The 6,201-nt window shown below is 33.1% G+C and overlaps 1 long non-coding RNA gene across 1 annotated transcript in view; it reads left to right on the top strand.

The window, feature by feature from the left end:
• Positions 1-460: 460 nt before the first annotated feature.
• The window catches only part of LOC111086631, a 28,634-nt gene continuing 22,893 nt past the window's right edge, over positions 461-6,201 (top strand). The window contains exon 1 of the long non-coding RNA XR_002611366.1: positions 461-616. This is a non-coding gene — a long non-coding RNA (uncharacterized LOC111086631). The remainder of the gene's footprint in view (positions 617-6,201) is intronic.

The following is a 6,201-nucleotide window of genomic DNA, read 5'->3' on the forward strand; positions in this document are numbered from 1 at the left end:
ATTTTTCTCCGAGATAGTCTTGCAGTTTATAAACTGGTGGATTTTTCTCTATTCTCTGATAAATCGTAAATATTTCGTCTGTCTATCCAGGCATATAACATATCTTAAACTGACGCTACACTTTACTAATACGTACTTGATCACCTAATTTGAACTGAAATTGTACTTTAGTTGGTGGTTTGTAAAGTGTCTTCCATACAACAGACTGATTACAGTGATTAACATCTACTGCTCTCATTATGATGCTGCCATAACACGAATGATTACAGGCACTGACCAGATGTTTCAGTACAGTAATATATTTATATGTTCCACGATTTATAAAGTAGCGCCACATTCTAGTTTTAAGAGTGCAATTAAATCTTTCTACTATAGATTATTTTGTTTCATTAGGTGTAGTAAAGAAGTGAATGTCTTGTTCCTTGAGATAATGTTGAAGTAGTCTATTAGTAAACTCTGTCCCAGCATCGGTTTGAAGTTTACAAGATTTTCTACCCTGTTTTAAAATTTGTTTGAAAGATTTTACAAGCTTTGCCCATTTCTTATCCTTGAGTGGAACAACCCATGCATATTTAGAAAACACGTCGAAACACGTGAGTAAATACTTAAACTGACTGTTATATTGACTTAAGTTAGAGAGATCCACCAAATCAGCCTACCATTGTTCATCGATCCCTAAAACAATAACTCGGTTTCTCGAGAATTTATATTTTACTGGTTTGTGTAAAGTGTATGTATCCTGTCAACTTAACCAGTATTTAACCTGATTTAGACTTACGGGCTTACCTAGCGCTTTTACAGATCCAAATAAAGGCTGCACTCCACCAAAACTAGCAGGATGTGCAGGGTTATAATATATATAGATTGTAAAGTTTTATTAGACATTATTTTCTACGCCATCTACTTTTATTTAATTTTTACCATCAAATTTGTCTCGAACAGTAGTAATAATTTGACCATTACAACAGACAATGTTAATTCTTAGACGACTCAAGATATTACTGAGCTTAAAAGGCTGACAACAGTCAGGACACAAATGAATGAATAATACAATAATACTATATTAAAAATGATCCCATATAGATACAGTACGTTTAGGTGTTGTAACACTTGTATCATGTTTCATATACTTCCATCTGTTTACATTTCCAACAACTTCTTGGGAATATTCATATGTGATAATCGTTCAGCAAATTCTTCCCAGCCTGTAGGGTTAAAATTTTTCGTTTTCGTAGCACGTCGTTGATTAAGTCGATTATCTTACTGTTTTAGATGGATCTTCCACTAATAACTAATTCTCCACGATCATTCTACATTAGATCACCACTGGAACGTATCAAGTTTTGTAGAATTTCAGCTTTCTTTTTTATATTTCTGAGGAACGCTGTCAGCGATCTCTAATTTTTCATGAGTCGGCGATTCCATTATAATTTTAATGAGCTCCGTGGTTTATGAATGAAAGGTCTGATGACGTTTTTTGCAGTTGGTTTATCATCTTTGCTTTATCATCTAAGGGTAATGTATAATTTTGAATGACTGACTTAATATAATTATCTATAGACTTTAATATTTTATGCACAGGCCTTTCATAAACTTTGGATTGATAAAGAGAATGTACCAGTTCTTCTGGAACCAGAACCATTCGTTTTGCTATATTTTTATATTCCAGCAGCTTTACCGATAGCCCGTCCTGCCAAACCACCAAATAATGAAAGTATTGGTGCTATGAGTAATGGTAAAAATCCTCCTTTCTGTATCAATAAGTTTCTTTTCTGTTTAACTAGTGTTTTCTTGACAGCCAACTCTCTCAATAATGATTTGTATCGTCTAAGTTTCTGTTTTTGTATGTTCGTCATGAAAACGTTACCTTTTAAAACACTTAAAGCACATTCACAACTACTCAAGACAAAGTCATTTTTAGCTCCGGCAATTATTCCATTAATCTGTTTATGTGTTGCTTTAGGTAATGCACAGAACATCTCTTGATGTTGTTTAATGAAAGTGTCATGATGAATAAATGAAAAGAGACTGTGAAGGAAATGTTCTTTTTAGTACGAATTAATTATAAATGATATAAGGAATTAATCAGTGTTAAGCGTTCTTTTTAGGACGAATTAATTATAAATGGTTTATTGAATTAATTAGTGATTAATTGCAGACATGATGAGACATGCATTGTATGAGTCATAGCTACCTAGAAACACGTTCTCTACTGTGTGGTACTATTATACAATCATCCATCATGGCCGCCTGTCATGGCTGCCTAGCAAAACGCCCCTAATGACTCGTCCTTAGGTGACAATAATTGGAGCTATGAACTCGTCATCTTTGATGACATCACCATCACCCCTCCCCTGAGGCAGCCAATCAGCGCGCGTGTCTATCATTTCGCCCTTACTACTTGCGCTCTACACACCGATATTCTTATGTAGAATTATATACGGACTTTTCTCTACGTTAAAATATTTTTATTTGCGAGCTATAGGATCTCTTACAATGTTCATTGTTCCCCGATAGAGGCTCCTATAAGCTCGCAAATAGAAGCATTTTAACGTAGAGAAAAGAAGGTGTATAATTCTACATATTAATTTACCTACGTTATGAGTCTTAAACAACAACACCGATGTCCTTATTAACTATTGTTGTTTAATCTAAATTCTTTGAGTTTTTTTTTTTCAGTTTGGACTGTTTTAATGTGATATTTAATCATTTTCCTTGATAAAGCTAATACAATGGAGCTTTGGAAGTTAATAAAAATATTTTCTGGGGATTACTTGATTTTAGTTTGTTTTTGAATTTCGCACAAAGCTACACGAGGGCTATCTGGGCTAGCCGTCCCTAATTTAGCAGTGTAAGACTAGAGGGAGGACAGCTAGTCATCACCACCACCCACCGCCAACTCTTGGGCTACTCTTTTACCAACAAATAGTGGGATTGAACGTCACATTATAACGCCCCCTCGGCTGAAAGAGCGAGCATGTTTGGTGTGAGAGGGATTCGAACCCGCGACCCTCAGATTGCGAGTCGAGTGCCTTAACCACCTGGTCCCTGATGAAGAAAGGTCCACCTTTCGAAAGCGCTCGGGTTATAGGATTATTAGTTTGTCATTTATAGCTTTACATTTTATGTTGCCGTATTTTAGATTTCTTGTTTCTCACTTATTTTCCTTTGTTTGGTGGCAGCACTGTTTCCTACCCAAGGTTAAGACGTGTCTTCTGCACCTGTCGTGATTGGTATTCAGTCGTGTTGTGCGCGTCCTGGGAGGATCGGGTGACATCTTCTTCCCTCCTGTACAGTTTTCGATGTTTACAGTCAAATGCAAAATTAATAAAATTATTAAAATTGTTAATTTAGAAAGTGGGAATAGGTGTCTTTAGAAAATTACAGAAACAAGATAGGTAGCATAAACAAACAAGCTTAAGGTTTGAGGCATAGTGTTGTCATTATTTCCTCAAGATACAAATCCCTATTTTGACTCCATGTCTAAAAGTTGAAATATTTAGGAACAACGCTAGTTATTTTACATAATATTGTATATTTAACTGCTATCAGAATGTCGCAGATAGTTGTTGACAAACTCTGAAAACAGCATGTTTTAATTATTTCCCCCTATTTAGCAAGTAGCAGATATAAAACTTCCCAAAGTTTTTCTTTCCTTTATGTCTGATTTTAATAGAGCGTTTCTGGTTTTAGTAATATTTGGTGTGATTTTTACACCGTATCTCAGAACCTTTCTGGAATTAACTTTTTATCTAATGTTTTAAAATTAACTTTATGATTTTAACAACCCATCTCATATTTTAAAATAACATCTCTCATTTTAGCATTCCCATATCTTAAAATAACATTTCTAATTTTAACATTCCCATATTTTAAAATAAAATCTCTAATTTTAACATTCCCGTATCTTAAAATAACATTTCTAATTTTAGCATTCCCATATCTTAAAATAACATTTCTAATTTTAACATTCCCATATTTTAAAATAACATTTCTAATTTTAGCATTCCCATATTTTAAAATAACATTTCTAATTTTAGCATTCCCATATCTTAAAATAACATTTCTAATTTTAACATTCCCATATCTTAAAATAACGTTTCTAATTTTAACATTCCCGTATATTTTGAAATAACGTTTCTAATTTTAACATTCCCATATTTTAACATTACTCTTCTGGTTTTAACATTGCATCTCAGATTTTAAAATTATACTTCTGATTTTAGCATTATATCTCAGATCTTTACAATACTTCCATAATTTTTATTACGATACCTCTGAATTTTTACATTGTCTTCTATTTAACTTTCTCAAGGAAGTTCGATAAAATTCTGATTTAATTATTAGAAGCGTTTCATCAGTTAATTATTCAAGAGAAATGGTTGAAAATAGGATATCCTGAGACTGCTGAAAATCATAATTATCTTTTACAAAGATCGTTAATAACTGTGTATTTTGTATTTAAAAAACAGGAACTGACGTTGATTGCAAAAATGTTCGTCAAAAATTTCCTCTGTCGTCTTTTGAGAACCTTCATTGAAGATAGTTTAAACTAAACTTGCATAGTCGTGAGGGAGCTTCAGAAATTGGGAATAATTGATAAGATAGGTTGGGTTACTAGGAGATTTAAGGCATGAGTTAAACAGTAGTTCTAAAGATAAATCTGTCAAACTTAAAGATAAACGGTAAGAATGAAGAGTAAGTTTAGTTACTATTATTCTAATGTTAGGAGTATTAGAAACGAAATGGATGAGTTCAGGGCTAAAGTTGAAATGGAAGACAGATATAATGGGAATTACTAAAACTTGTATAAATTTGGAGAATATTGATAAGAGGAAATATTTTAAAATTTCACATTATATAATAGTGGTGTAGAAAAGAAAGTGAGGTGGCTGTTTATACAAAGGTTGAATACTGACGTCATAACTACTGCAGTTTTGCTATTAATAAAAATACAGATGTAATAATTTATAAGATACTTTAATTTTAGACGCACTGATTGGAATTGTATGGCGTTGAATAGCGAGGGAGATAGATTTCTTCAGCCGATTTCTGGTGGTGTTTTACATCAAACGATCAGAGAGCCACACAGGATGATGCTATTTTGGACTCAATGTTAACCAAAGGAAGATGTAATTGCAAAAGGAAAAGTAGGGAAATATTTGGGGAAGAGCGATCGTTTCATAAATAAGTTTGATGTGTTGCTACATGTTTAGACAAAAACATAAAATTTTAGTGACTATTTTTCAGATAGTCACTTTTGAGACCATGAAACAAGATTTGTCATTGGTGAATTGGAGCAAAGAGTTAAAATGTGATGTGAGAAAATACGAATTTTCTTTAATAAATTTCTTTTAATTTATGGTAGTGCATAAAAAGAGGAAAAGGAAACAAGGAAAGACCAAACCTAAACTTAAAACTTAAAAACATAAAGAATAAATGTCGTAAGTTTCAAAATGTATAACTAATAGATAGGTTGGAAGATTTACAAAACTATAGGAAGTCTAGGAATTAGGCAAGAAAAATGAAATGAAAAAATCCAAAAGCTGGCTCATACTTTTATAACCAATAGCAAGAATTGTTTTAAGTGTGTTAAAATGAGCAAAGTGTTAGAATGAGGATTAGGCCTTAAAGGATGCTGATGGTAAGTTTTTGGTTGAAGACTTTGCGTTGACTGAACTTTTAAATGTCCTATTATGTTTTTAGAAGAGAAGGTATTACGAATATTTCTGACGCTGAGAACACTATGAGCAATATCAAAACTCGTCTGAATCATGCATATATTAATCCCTTTGTGGTAAATGGAAAGACTGAGAGATTAAAATATAGAACCGGACAACGTTTTACATAAGGTTTTAAAGGGCTCGAAGATCAAATATGCAAGCTTTCTGTGGGGGGGGGGGGATGTTTGGGGCTCTTTTAAAAGAAACTTTACAAAATTATTTAGTGAAATATTATATCGGAAATGAAAGTCAACATGGATTGACCTTATTCATCTGTTATCTTTTTCCCAGGGATGTTATTTCTTATCTGAACGATGGTTAAAGGGGTGGACTGTACGAATTAAGATTTTCCAAAAGCGTTTTTAAGATTAGCTAAGAAGCTAACATCAGAGATCCTTGTTACTTGTGGAGTGCCTCAGGGGTCAATCTTTGGTATTTGCTTTTTTCTTTCGTCTGAAGAGAGATCTGCACGTATCTG

The sequence above is a fragment of the Limulus polyphemus genome, unplaced genomic scaffold, assembly GCF_000517525.1.
Source record: "Limulus polyphemus unplaced genomic scaffold, Limulus_polyphemus-2.1.2 Scaffold1272, whole genome shotgun sequence".
Lineage (NCBI taxonomy): Eukaryota > Metazoa > Arthropoda > Merostomata > Xiphosura > Limulidae > Limulus > Limulus polyphemus.